A 13824-nucleotide genomic window follows, 5' to 3' on the forward strand; every position below is an offset into this window, starting at 1 on the left:
GCCAAAAATCAGATCATTGTCCAAGGTAAAGACTGGATAAATACCCTGCCAAACACCGATTTCCCCAAGCAGTCACAGTGATTGCACAGATAATAATAGGAGGAAAAAAATGCATATTATGCTGTGTACAGGCCTTGACCTTCCTTTTTTAGAAATATTGAACTGAACAATAACTATTACATCTAGTACCTGTGAATTAAAGCAACATTGGTGCAGAAAAGTTTGACAAGACCTTCTTTCAGATCTATAAAAAGGTTCAAGACTGATGTTCTTCATTTATTCTGCATATGCAGGCACAACTGGATATTAATTTTTTAAAAAGCAGGACAGAAAAAAGTGCAGTCAAGATTTTGTAAATGGTTCTGAAAGGGAAAGTATGTTTGGCTTTTTATATTGGAAAATTAGAGGTGGTGATGAATAATAATTAAAGTATAATTAAACTGAATTTTTTTTTATTAAATTAATGAAGTAAAAATGAAATGGATGCAAGAGCCACAGTTTCTTAGTCAGTGTGATGTGAAACTGGGATCCTTGAAAAAAATGCCTAGTTTAACTTTAGCTCTTTTTATTCCAATTAATATCTCTTGCAGAGTGTTTTAGAACTACTATTATATTTAAATATCCTGAGCTAATATGATTACTCCTTCCAGATCCAGCACAAAATAGAAAAGATAAATGACTATACATTTTTTTACATAGAGTCCCACAGAGACAGAACATGCCATAAATTGAAATACACAAATCTATTTCGAGAAAGGATACCGAATAATAATTGAATTTATGAAATGAAAATGTACACCAGAATTAAATTTGCATTAAAATTCTACCCAGGATCAGGGCAAAGGAAGACTAAAGGAATTTTTAAACCTGTCTCAAGTACAATGTTTTTCTGTCATCTTTAGGGTATTTTGTTTAATTCTATTAAATTTGCATACTTGAAGACTTTTACTAGTAAACAATTTCTATTTTTTTGATATGCTGTTGTTATAAGGATGAAAAATCCTGGAAGCCTGTGTTTTACATATAAATATATTATAATTTGTAGATCTAATAATCTCAAAAACAATTCCATTATAATCACACAGAACTTGCTTGAAAAAATAAAACAAAGGGCAGTATGTCCAAAAGTAACATATTCAAGATAAGATTGGATATATGACGCCACATAGCACCCTGTGTTCAAGAATAAATAGGCTTAGCATTGCAACATATGTTTGTGACCAAACTGTAATAAAACTTTGCTGAATCTGGGACAAAAGGAAGAACACAAAAGCCTTTCCTTGATTCAAAAAAGAAAAAAAAATTAAGGCACCACTCGATTTTAAGATGATTGCCTCACATTTTACATGCTATACTCATTTGTATTGGGTTTACATGGCAAGATTTTGGGAGTGGGAGGGCGACAGGGGTGGCTTCTGTGAGAAGATGCCAGAAGCTTCCCCTATGTCCGATAGAGCCAGTGCCAGCTGGCTCCAAGATTGAGCTGCCACTGCCCAAAGCTGAGCCAATCAGTGATACTGATGGCACCTCTGATAACATATTTAAGAAAGGGTAAAAAAACGCTGCACAACAGCAGCTGTGAGAAAGAGGAATGAGAATATGTGAGAGGAACAACTATGCAGACATCAAGGACAGTGAAGAAGGAGGGGGAGGAAGTACTCCAGGCACTGGAGCACAGATTCCCCTGCAGCTCGTGGTGAAGACCATGGTGAAGCAGGTTGTGCTCCTGCAGCTTGTGGAGGTCCACGGTGGCACAGATATCCACCCTGCAGCCCATGGAGGACCCCACACCAGAACAGGTGGATGTGCCCTGAAAGAAGCTGCAGCCTATGGAGAGCCCACACATGAGAAGGCTCCTGGAAGAAACTGTGACCCTTGGAGAGGAACACATGTAGGAGCAGCCCAGCCTGTGGGAAGGACCCACACTGGAGAAGTTCACGAATGACTGTCTCCTGTGGGAGGGACCCCACGCTGGAGCAGGGAAAGAGCGTGAGGAGGAAGGAGCGGCAGAGATGAAGTGTTATGAACTGACTGCAACTCCCGTTCCCCATCCCCCTGTGCTGCCTGGGGGGAGCAGGTAGACGAGCCAGGAGTGAAGTTGAGCCTGGGAAGAAGGCAGGGGTGAGGGAAAGGTATTTTTAGTTTTGTTCTGATTTCTCACTATCCTACTCTGTTACAATTAATTGGCAATAAATTAATCTCCCCCAAGTCAAGTCCGTTTTGCCCATGACAGTAATTTCTGAGTGATCTCCCTGTCCTTATCTCGACCCATGAGCTTTTCTATCATATTTTCTCCCCCTGTCCTGTTGAGGAGGGGGAGTGATAGAGCAGCTTGGTGGGCATCTGGTGGCCAGCCAAGGTCAACCCACCACAATTACCTACAGAAAAGAAATTATTCTGTTCTGCTTTGCTGGAGGATTGCACTATAAAAATTGAAGTCAGAAATTACTGTAAAGAGACTTCCAGTCAAATGTCCCAAAATAATTTCCAAATGTCTATCATTTTATACACTGAAATATTGTGGTGCGTAGAGGTTAAGACCAGATTTTTAAAACTGTGTATTGTGTATGTTCATCTTGTACAGCTGTAGTTTGAGACTGAATGAACACATATTTGTGTGTATGCATATCTCAGATCATACATGGATAAGTTTTGCATGCACCAGAGTTCATGCACAGTTCTAGTTAGCTAAAAACTTCTTGAAAAAAACTACTTGGGGGAAGGACTCAGAAAACATGACTTCCAGTATGCTGATGTACCCTGATGTTAGGTCCTGGCATTTATCTGTTACACATATTGCATATCTTCTATGATGCAATATCTGGTTATGTAGTGCTGTATTTACTCCAACATATTGACTTAAACTTTGGGAGACTCAGTTTTACAGGTGGGGATTGACTGTGTACCATAATTAACAAAGTTAGGTTCTTTGATTTTTAATATTGTAACTCTTCCTTCTGACATCATGAGACACTACCAGTGGCTTGAAATACTTTTAGTAGTTCTAAGAATTATTATCTAGTCCTAGGCTTCACCATAAGCCAGACCAGGAAATTTCATCCAATTATAACTGCATTAATCTCCCTCTTTTCTAGATTCATCTATTATTTTGTTTATTCTACATCTCTTGGGAAGAGGCAGTCTTGACTGAAATACCCAGAGAGAACCTGTCCACAACTGTGCAAGCTGCTAACTACCTTCATTATTAAAGATATATACCTTATTGCTCATCTCAATTTGTTAGTTTCCTTTTCATTGTAAAATTCCTTTTCTGCTAAATTTATGATGAATCTGATGGTGTTAGAAATCTCATGTAAGTAAATACATATTTTGGCCAAATGCTCTCTTGGATAAATTAAATTGGAACATAGGACCATAAGACAGGAAATCACCTTGTAAGTCATTCAGTACAGTTCTTTTCTATCACAGGCATCACATCCTGTAAATACAATTAGCAATTTCTATTTTAGAACCAGTTAAATCGTTCCCCCGCCCTGTTTCTGTTGTGAGACTGTTTCACAGCCATCACTAATCTATTGATTAGACTTTCATGAAACTTATAGCCAGATTTACTCATGTGCAGTTTCTGCCCATTTGAGCTTTAGCTTATACAGCTTCTCTCCTCCATTTTTGCTTGTGACATTTATAGAACACAATCCCATCCCCTCTCAGCCTTCATTTTGCTTTGCTAAACAAGCCATGCTCATTAGTCACTTCTTAAAAACTTGACTCTCCATCTCCTTAGTCATCATAGTGGTGCTTTTCTCCACGCCTGCCAGACTGAATTATTTTCTTGAATGCAGATTATCACAAATAGTAAATTCATCTTTAGTATGTCCTTGCTTTTTATGTTGAAACCACATAACTCTGTTTCCATGGCTCATCCTTAAAATACTTTACTCATAACTTGCTCAAGCCCAGTAGTTCTTTCAGCACAGCCCACATGTCATGGTTTAACGCCAGCCAGAAACTAAGCACCTCACAGCCGCTCACTCACTCCCCCAAGGTGGGATGGGGGAGAGAATCGGAAGAGTAAAAGTGAAGAAACTCATGATTTGAGATAAAGACAGTTTAATAAGCAAAGCAAAAGTCACGCATGCAAGCAGAGCAAACCAAGGAACTCATTCACTATTCCCCATCGGTAGGCAGGTGTTCAGCCACCTCCAGGGAAGCAGGGCTCCATCACGCGTAATGTTTTCTTGGGAAGACAGATGCCATAATTCCGAATGTCCCTCCAGTCCTTCCTTCTTCGTCCCAGCTTTATATGCTGAGCATAACGTCATATGGTATGGAATATCTTTTTGGTCAGCCTGGGTCAGCTGTCCTGGCTGTGTCCCCTCCCAGCTTCCCGTGCACCCCCAGCCTTCTTGCTAGCAGGCCAGCACGAGAAGCTGGACTGTGTTTGACTACTTAGCAACAATTCAAAACATCAGCACGTTATCAACATTATTTTAATCCCAAATCCAAAACATAGCCTCACACTGGCTTCTATGAAGAAAATTAACTCTACCCTGGCTGAAACCAGGACAGGCTATCACTCTGAATGCCCCCGCTTCCTCCTTCTTTCCCCAGCCTTTATTGCTGAGTGTGATATCATATGGTATGGAATACCCCTTTGGTCAGTTGTGGTCAGCTGTCCCCTCTGTGTCCCCTCCTAACTTCTTGTGCACCCCCAGCCTACTCACTGGTGGGGTGGTGTGAGAAGCAGAAAAGGCCTTGATTCTATGTAAGCACTGCTCAGCAATAACTAAAACATCAATGTGTTATCAATGCTGTTTTCATCCCAACTCCAAAACATAGCCTCATACTGGCTTCTATGAAGAAAGTTAACTCTATCCCAGCCAAAACCAGCACACCATATCATCTCCAGTGCAGTTATTTTCACCTCCATCTTGCTGTTATATTAATCTTAATGTCCTTCTGTTTTGTTACTGATTTCTTTGAGGGATCAGTAAATGTTTTGCAGAAACCAGATAGACTGTATTAAATGCATTTCTCTGTATAAAATAAGTTGTCAGAGAAGAACTTAACAGACTTATCTGTCAGTCTAAATGTTGCATTTTAACCTGTTTCCATTAACTTTGATGTCTCTTACTGTGTCCTTCAAAATCTGTTATAAAGCCTTGAAGAATAATGTTTTCTATATTCAGTCTCTTTCTATTAGTCACAATTTCCAAACCACAGTTCTTCCTGTAGTTCTTTCTCGAAATACTTTCTGGTTCCAAGCATCAGTTTTTCAAGTGTGGCTACCAGAATAGGGCATGAACTTCTCTATGCAGGGGTAGTACTGTTTCCCTATTCCCTGCACATATTCATATTCACCTAGCTTACAGACTGTGGTGAGTTGACCTTGGTTGGACACCAGGTGCCACCAAGCCACTCTATCACTCCCCCCCTCAGCAAGATGTGGGGGGCCAGTTTGGGTCAGCTGTCCTGGCTATGTCCCCTCCCAAGATCTTGCCCACCCCCAGCCTACTGGTGGGGGGGCGGGGAATGTTGGAGAGACAGCCTTGAAGCTGTGTGAGCACTGCTCAGTGGTAGCCAAAACACTGGTGTGTTATCAACACCTTTCTAGCTACCAATACAAAGCACAGCAGTATGAGGGCTACTATGGGGAAAATTAACTCCATCTCAGCCAGACCCAATACACAGATCCAAGGATCAAACTAAATTTTATGGAAGCTCATTGCCAATTGTTTATCTGTCATGACCCTAAACTCCCTTTCAGAGTCACTGTTTTACAACAGGTCGTCCAGTCTCCTGTATGTGTTACCTACAGTCTTCGTTTCCTGGTCTATTACCTTGCATTTGGCTGATATGTATCTCAGAATGCCTTTTGCAAGTACAGTTTATACCTGATGTGATCTAGTTTTCTCCAAACTGAGACTACCAAGCAAAAATCAGGGTATGTGGCAACCTTAACATTAAGCTAACAATAATTATTTGATCTTCCATTTACATGTAGTTAGCAACTTTCAGTATTCAGCCAAAGCAAAATTAGGGATACTGTCTTCCAGTAAATGAAACAGTCGAGTTTAGGCTCAGTGATACCTGGATGAACTATGATACTATGCACATTATTTTCTTTTTGAAATATATAAACTATATAAACAAAGCTATTGTTAAATTTCCTCTTCTTTACTTTGTGTGGAAAGTGAGGTTTTTCACAGATGGTCAAGATATAGTACAAAAAAAGAAATTTCAGAAAATGAAATTCTGTACCAGAAATGTTCTTAAATTACATTCAGTAGAATATACAAATCCAAAAGGAAGGAAAACTTGGAATGAGAGTTACAGGAAAATATTCTTCAAAACGTCCTGTTTCCTTACAATGTCACAAAGTGTACTGGAAACAGAATCTGTTTAGTTACCTCATCCTATCTCTCACTCCTATATGGAAACTGCTGTAACAAGCCAGAATAGCATTACTGCTGTTGGACCAGTTGTCAAAAGGGACCTCTGGTTTTAGGTACCTAACTTGAAACAGGTGATATATTTGAAAATAAAAACCCCACACCATTCTTCATGCGGGGTAGTCTTAAGATGGAATGCCAATACTGAAAAGCAACTTTGGCACAATGTGCCTCTTTCCATACACTTAAAGTATATGCATTTCAGAGAGTGCATTTTTTGAAACACTGTTTTGGGTTTGTGTGGCAAGGTTTTGGTGGGGGGGACTACAGGGGTGGCTTCTGCAAGAAGCTGCTAGAAGCTTCCCTTATGTCCAATAGAGCCAATGACAGCCCAGTTCCAAGATGGACCTGCTGCTGGCCAAGGCTGAGCCAATCAGCGACGGTGGTAGCGTCTCTGTCAAAACATATTTAAGAAGGGGAAAAAAACCTGTGGAACTGCAGTCAGAAAGAGAGGAGTGAGAATATGTGAAAGAAATGACTATGCAGACACCAAGGTCAGTGAAGAAGGAGGGGGAGGAGGTGCTCCAGGCACCGGAGCAGAGACTCCTCTGCAGCTCGTGGTGAAGACCATGGTACGGCGGGTTGTCCTCCTGCAGCCCATGGAGGTTAACAATGGAGCAGATATCCACCTGCAGCCTGTGGAGGACCACACGCCAGAGCAGGTGGATGTGCCCTGAAGGAGGCTGTGACCCCGTGGGAAGTCCACACTGGAGCAAGCTCCTGGCAGCACCTGTGGACCCGTGGAGAGAGGAGTCCATGTTGGAGCAGGTTTGCTGGCAGGACTTGTGACCCCATGGGGGACTCATGCTGGAGCAGTCTGTTCCTGAAAGACTGTACCCCATAGAAGGGACTCAGGCTGGAGCAATTTGTGAAGAACTGTTTCCCATGGGAAGGGACCCCACGCTGGAGCAGGGCAGAGTGTGAGGAGTCCTCCCCCTGAGGAGGAAGGATGGCAGAAACAACGTGTGATGAACTGACTGCAACCCTCATTACCCGTCCCCCTGTGCTGCTCGGGGGCAGGAGGTAGAGAAAATCCAGAGTGAAGTTGAGCCCAGGAAGAAGGGAGGGGTGGGTGGAAGGTGTTTTAAGATTTGATTTTAGTTCTCATTGCCCTACTCTGATTTGATTGGTAATAAATTAAACTAATTTCCACAGGTCGAATCTGTTTTGCCCATGACAGTAATTGGTGAGTGACCTCTCCCTGTCCTTAACTCGACCCACAAGCTTTTTGTTACATTTTCCTCTCCCCTGTCCAGCTGAGGAGGGGGAGTGATAGAGGGGCTTTGATTGGCACCTAGCATCCAGCCAGGGTCAACTCACCACAAACATAAATCTGGTTACTTTGCATGGGGAAATCACTTATTCCCTTTCCTCATAGAATTGTAAGGACTTGAACAACAGCAGAATCTATGCATTCCTATGCATCATGTGGGAAGAAAAGTAGATTTCTTAAAGTTGCATTGCTGGAAGTTTGGCCTCAAGAGTTTTCTGTACATAGAATTTTACAGAAATTTAAGGCACAAAACATTGAGGGCAATGATTTTGCACACAGTCTAAGTGGGTTGTTTCTTCCCAGACAAATACTATGGGATAGCAACTGAACAAAGGGATTACTGCAGTCCTCAGTCTGCAGAGCTAGCAGCAAAGCAGTCTTATTTTCTGCTCTTCTACCAAAAAGAGCTAGATATGCAGAAAATCCCCCAAAAGTTCAATAGACAGCTGAAAACCAGAAGAGTTCTATAAGGAAGAGTGGGATATAACTACTGAAACTATAGTTCTGTGGATCTGATAGACATAGATTCCTTTCTGGAGAGTTTAATCAGATGGCAATATAAAGGTAATAAGAACTGCCTGTATCCTCTCCATAAAGTAGGGAGGTGAAATCTGTTCATTATCCAGTCCCGATGCAGATATCTTTTGTACAGTGCCTGCTTATTTTGGCTTTGCGAGCAGAGACAATTTCACTTATCATTAACTAGAGACTCTTATGTAACATAAATTTTGGAAAACCTAGCTATTGTTTTGTCACAGATCTATACAATATACAGCTTGCTTTATCCCAGTAACAACATCAGCAACAATAACAATAGTAATGATAATATGGAGAGATAGCCTAAACCAGAACTGTGATTCATGCAGCCCTGTAGCTGGCTCTATTTTGTTTAGGAAAATGATAAATTTATTCCAGCATTCAACAGGATCACATCTCAGGTTTCAGCCAGTGTTTCTTTTGGTTGAACTTTAAGCACTAATTATAGCTCTATGGGGAGTATCTTGGAGCTGTTTAAGCTGTTCTAGTGAAGAATAAAATAAATATGCAAGGATGCATGTTGAAATGTTCCACTGATATATCCCAATAATTATTGTGTTAATGCATTTTTGTTTGTGGTTGCTCAATACGTTACTTTTTTAAGTGCACATAAAATATTTTCACACTTCAACATTTTGAAGGTATCACATCCTACAACAATAGAATATATTTCCTTCTTTTTGCCATGATTAATTATTTTGTCATTCTTTTTCTTAATAAAGAAGTTGTTTCAGAAATAGCCAAAAAATTTAATTGTACTAGCAACATCTTGCCCTTTCAACAATGTAAGATAATAATTGTGTTTTATAAGTAGTAATAGATTTTGTACATTGTATATGTATTGTGCATATGTTAGTTGCAGCACTAGGAAATTCTTTCTTGACTTCGTTGTTTTCCTAATAGTAAAAATGGGAATGCCAATATAAAACCACAGGATTTCATTTGTAGACATTCTCTGAAACATGCATCATTACATTATATATATACACACACACACTTGTTACGCTTATTGTTCATTTCTTTGTACAGAACCTTTAGACACACAGTTTTGATGAATTGATGCATTTTTCTGAGAGCATGGATACCTCAACAGAATTCATGGCCTCAGAAATTTCTCCTTTTGTTCATGAGCTTTTGCTTTTGATACCCACAGGAGAGACTATTTTAATAAAAAGGATCTTTGAGCCTGTTTTCTTCTGATAACACTTCAGTATTGCTGTCTGGGACTCTCAGCTTACCATTATGTCTTTAGGAGAGATGCCTGGTTTAAAGTGAGAGTGTCGTACAGTTTACAGAAGATTCACCAGTCTTTTAAGGGTGGTGTGCCAGACTATATTTCTCATTCCCAAATTAGAGGTTAAGTGTGCTGGTAGAAGTCAGTAGGAGCTAGGAGATGCTGCTTCTCAAAAGCAAAATTCTGCTAGTCAGCAGATTGGCATCATCTTGCCTCTATGTGAGGCGGTGGCATCAAGCTCCCAAGGAGTACAGAAATGAGTGGAACCCAGAAGCAAGGTGATGCTGCATCTCATAGATGCATCTTGCAGGATGTTGTGATCCTTGGTTCCTGGCTTAAAATTGTGCCCACATAATAAATTTTTTAGGTTTCCAGAATACTGAACTGTGCTCTACAACTTCAATTATGAACATTTCCATTTTATGAATTAGTTTTTAAGGAAGAAGTCATCTCATGGGCTGCCTTTTCCAGCTTCCCCATCATGATCATTCTCACTTCCCATCAGTAGTCTTTGTTATTGGAAGCATTTTTACAACAGTATTAAGGAGACCATAGGAAATTAAACATTCAGACCCTAGGTGTGCCTAGGTTGTCCCTCCCTCTCTCTCCATTTTATATTTGCATGATGTTTTCTGCTCATGGGTGTGGTATTTGTAGCATATTGGTGCCAAATTATGTGTCTCTGACTGCAGCTCCTGTTCCTCTAATTTCTCGAGGTCAATGGTTCTGTCCTCTGTGTTTCCTGCTCCTTCACATTTATTCTCTCATCTCTTGGAAAATTTAATAACTTCCACAGAGACAGCAGAACTCACTCAGTAGACAGAGAGGATTATTGGGGAATTCAGTTTCTGTCCCACAACATGGGCAAGAAAACTTTAGGATTCACAAGCTGGGTTAAGGCCACTTGACTTGTAAAGCACCAAATGAAAGACCAGATTAAACTTAGTAAAATAGCATAATTAAATCTTGCTACAGTGGCTCAAACTATACTTATGTGGTGGGTTGACCTTGGATGGCTGACAGATGCCCACCAAGCCACTCTATCACTCCCCCTCCTCAGCAGGACAGGGGGAGAAAATATTATGGAAAAGCTCATGGGTCGAGATAAGGACAGGGAGATCACTCAGAAATTACTGTCATGGGCAAAACGGACTTGACTTGGGGGAGATTAATTTAACTTATTGCCAATTAACTGTAACAGAGTAGGATAGTGAGAAATCAGAACAAAACTAAAAACACCTTTCCCCCACCCCTGCCTTCTTCCCAGGCTCAACTTTACTCCTGGCTCATCTACCTGCTCCCCCTGGGCAGTGGCAGGGGGGATGGGGAATGGGAGTTGCGGTCAGTTCATAACACTGTCGCAGCTGCTCCTTCCAACCTTGATGGTTGGACTTGATGATATTAGAGGTCTTTTCCAACCTTAATGATCCTGTGATTCCTCCTCGTGCTCTTTCCCTGCTCCAGCGTGGGGACTCTCCCATGGGAGACAGTCCTTCACAACCTTCTCCAATGTGGGTCTTTCCCACAGGCTGCAGTTCTTCAAGAATTGCTCCAGCATGGCTCCTTTCCATGGGGTGCAGTCCTTCAGGAATGGACTGCTTCAGCATGGGTCCCCCATGGGTCCCCAGGTCCTGCCAGAAAACCTGTTCCTGTGTGGGCTCCTCTCCATGGGCTGCAGTTCTTGCCAGGAACCTGCTCCAGCGTGACCTCTCTATGGGGTCACAGCTTCCTTCAGGGCACATCCACCTGCTCCAGTGTGGGGTCCTCCACGGGCTCCAGGGTGGATATCTACTCTGATGTGGTCCTCTGTGGGCTGCAAGGGGGCAACCTGCATGTCCCCATGGTCTTCTGCACAGGGTGCAGGGGAATCTCTTCTCTGGCACCTGGAGCACCCCCTCCCCCTCCTTCTTCACTGACCTTGATGTCTGCATAGTTGTTCCTCTCACCTATTCTCACTCCTCTTTCTCACAGCTGCTGTTGCAGTGGTTTTTACACTTTCTTAAATATGTTATCACAGAGGTGCCATCAGTGTCACCGATTGGCTCACCTTTGGGTAGCAGCGGGTCTGTCTTGGAGCCAGCTGGCACTGGTTCTGTCAGACACAGGGTAAGCTTCTGGCATCTTGTCATAGAAGCCACCCCTATAGCCCTCCCACTACCAAAACCTTGCCACGTAAACCCAGTACAACCTGGTAGATGGAAACTGTTTTTATTAAGTAGAAGTGTGTTAGAATCAACTTACAAATATGTGGGCTGCTGATTTTCCTTAGACTGATGTATGAAGACCTCTACCTTATAATGGTACCTGCCAGTACCAGTAAGGCATTCACTCATAAAGTTGTGTGCACACACACACACAAATACAAATGCATGCACTTGGAGTGGAGGATGTTCTTTTAATAGTGTTAGGAAATTCTAAAGATGTTATTACCAAAATTTTCATCCTGGCTCTGGTTTTTGCAGATTAACCCTTCCATGCTCTTGCACTGGAAAAAAAAGGGCCTTTCATATCACTTATCTCCCTTGCAACTTGCTGACCAAGGAAAAGGTGGTACTAGTAGAAAAAAGTATGAATGTCCCAGGACTCTTGTGCCATGCTTTTACAGGTGCAGTTTCAGCACTGGGGCTTTTCTGCCAATGACCTGAGTCCAAACACTTTTCATTTAAGGTCTTCAGCTGTATTTTGAGCACAGTAGCTTTTCCCAAGAAATGTGCTACCAAATTGGGCTCTGACTAGGTTGATAGCAAGTTTTAGTTGCTCGTGAAACATTTTTTTTCCTTTCAAAATGGAACCCTTGGGGTCTTATTTAATTTCTTTCAAAGGATGCCTTTTTCTTTGCCAAATAGCTTTTAGGAACAAGATCTTTAGCACATTTTCTAGACTGAAGTGCTGTTGTTTTCTGTGAAATCCTGAGTTTGTAAACGTGTTGCATTGCAATGTGTCAGAGGAACTGGAATTCTTTCTTTGTATGTATTAGAGAATTTGTTTTCTTTTAGTCGGTGCACCTGATACTTATTTTTTATTGAAACAACAGAGATGATACTTTATATATTTGCAGAAGACATTAATTTTGAAAAAAATATTAATCAATTATTTACAAAAAAACCTTAGTATGTAAAGGTCAGTTTGGGTGTAAATAAGTGCTAGTTATTTTTAAAGACCTTTCATTATTATTACTATGTACATTGGTGCTTATTATTTTTAAATATTGCATTGCAGAATTTCTAACATCCAGGGGCATGTATTCAGCAGGACTATGTTTTGTGCAGAACAGGAACCCCAAACCAAAAGGGGATTTTGATTTGGCAAGAGTTCATAATTTGGGGAAGGAGAACTGCAAGATAGGAATAAAACACTTCATAAAGCCTGTCTTTTAAAACAACAAAAATGTTTATTATTTTGTATCATTTTATCAGCATAGTAGATAAGAACAACCAAAGGAAGAAAAAGAAGTTAAAATAGTTACACTTCTTGGATGTTTAGCCTGATCTTGTCTGGAAAATGTAGATTTCATAATACATTTAACTTGGCACACTGTGATTTTTTTCTCTGATTGAATTTTTTTTTTAATGAGAAGTTGTATTTTAGAGACATAACCGTATGTAAACACTAGCCAGGAGAATTTGATATTTAACTTATTTTGCTGGAATGAAGAGTCTCTCCAGGTACTATACTTTTATGAAACTCACAAAATTATATTCATCAGTGTTTGAGAATTCAAGCTTGGATTGTGAAATGTGAGGTTTTTTGTCTTATATTGATGTAGGTTCTGCTATGCTCAGCACAACATGCACTAATAAAACCTCTCTGTGCATCTGGGGTTTATCTAGATGACCAGCTAGATATCCAACATCTGTCTTTATGTCATTTGTGGTAGACAAACGCATTCTGTTTAGAACCAAACAAACACCCCACATGTCCAAGCAATTAATTCATGCACAGAAAGTGGTGTTTTATGCCTTATGACATTAACTTAACACTTTCAGGAGGGGGTCTACCACTTACAGGGACCAGGTAGGTATTACACGATAAGCTGCAAACAAATGAGGTATAAATGAGACTGTTAGCTTAATTGTTACTTAGGGGGATGTTCCATTCTTATGAGAGAATGTCGTACAAGAAAAGGTGATGTAATTTGGCATAATCAAAGACAAGGTTAGTCCTTTGGTGAATCTTTCTATCTGAATGGTAAAGTGCTTCCAGATAGTGAGTGTTGATAATTAATGCAGACTATGAAGTTGCACAAATCAGAATTTATTTTATTTGCGTGAAATGTGTAAATATAAATTAAGAAAACCCCAATTGCAATTCCCAATTCCCATATATCAGTAATATAGGTTGCTGATCAACTTCAGTTTTCATATCAA

The 13824-nt window shown here is 40.6% G+C and overlaps 1 protein-coding gene across 1 annotated transcript in view; it reads left to right on the forward strand.

Annotated features, from left to right (window-relative positions):
* LOC309415057 (proprotein convertase subtilisin/kexin type 5-like) overlaps positions 1-13824 on the forward strand; it is a gene marked incomplete at both ends in the record, with an annotated part of 280059 nt that overhangs the window by 122938 nt on the left and 143297 nt on the right. The window lies entirely within an intron of this gene.

This window comes from Phaethon aethereus, assembly GCF_964289735.1.
Source record: "Phaethon aethereus genome assembly, chromosome: W".
NCBI classification, from domain to species: domain Eukaryota; kingdom Metazoa; phylum Chordata; class Aves; order Phaethontiformes; family Phaethontidae; genus Phaethon; species Phaethon aethereus.